We start from the raw sequence: 1,312 nt of genomic DNA, 5'->3' as shown, positions 1-1,312 counted from the left end.
ACACACACACACACACACACACACACACACACACACACACACCGTCTGTCTGCAGTCTTCCATTATGCTGGTCTCCTATCTACTTTAACACTTTATTTATTTATTTTTCAGTGTTAACTTTATTTCAAAGTAAATATTTTGCGTACTTTTTGTATACCTAATGTTCTTGCAGTGTACCCACTCCCTCTTTTTATGGTAAGATTATCAACAAAAAATGTTGTATTTGTCCTTATTTTGTTCCTTTATTTATCTTATCTGTATTTTAAGAATATATGTGTCTTTTTGTTGTCTGAGGGTCCAAATAAAGTAAAAGATAAAAGCAGTGGTCACTGTGTGAGTTTGACAGATGTGTGCAGCTGTTTGAGCAGCAGGAAGCTTCATCTGGATCCTAATGGTACCATCTCTCTGTAACATCCTTCCATGTAACACTTCATGTTTAAAACAATCTTTCTATGTATTTGCAATAAAACAATGAAAATCCAACTTAAACCAAATCTGAAAGTTTTGTTATTTATGTTTGAGGACATTCTACAATATTAACTTGATAGTCTGGTGGTTTTTGAAGTATTGTTCTGATCGGGATCAATATCTAGTACCTTATCAGCCATAGTATCACAGAGCACAGACAAACAGCCAGCGGTCCTCACACAGGCTGGGCTATTGAGCATTTGAGTGCAAGTTCAATGTTTTCACATTTCTTTCTTAAAAACAACCCTCTGATGACATGGAACTAGCTGTCCTGGCTCTAAATGACCCCCCAGGCCTCAGACACAGGAGGGGAGGGAAGAATCTTTCTCCAGGTTCAAAGGGAGGTTCAGGAGTCCTAACAAGAGAAACGACTTGATGTCAACTCCGAACTCAGTTATTCCACTTTAATTTGAACACATCACATCATGAAGACTGGAATCAAATCAGGATCACACCAAGTGAGTTAATATCAAACACAAGATCCTGACCAACTCAGTCAGATCCAGCTGGTCATTTTTAATCATTGTGCTAAAAACAACGCAAAAAGATAAAACCAGCTTGTTGGTTTGGAACAATTCTAACAAAAGGAAAGTCCAGCTGAACTTCTCAGGGAGGAGACTGATCCAAGCAGCAGAACCTGTCTCATCAATGGCATGTTCTGCTGGACATTTGTTTTTAAATCAGCCAGCTGGGTTTTCCTGGCCTGGCGCTTGTCTTCCAACACAGTTCCACTGAATTCTAGTTTCCCCTCTCTGCTCCGTCTGGCATTTCTCCCATAGACAAGGATTTCACTGGCAGATTTTTAGCCAGGCCAATCAGAAAACAGAACGTTGATTTTCTGCGC

The sequence above is a fragment of the Austrofundulus limnaeus genome, unplaced genomic scaffold, assembly GCF_001266775.1.
Source record: "Austrofundulus limnaeus strain Quisiro unplaced genomic scaffold, Austrofundulus_limnaeus-1.0 Scaffold2966, whole genome shotgun sequence".
Lineage (NCBI taxonomy): Eukaryota > Metazoa > Chordata > Actinopteri > Cyprinodontiformes > Rivulidae > Austrofundulus > Austrofundulus limnaeus.
Note: the sequence above shows the minus strand (reverse complement) of the source record.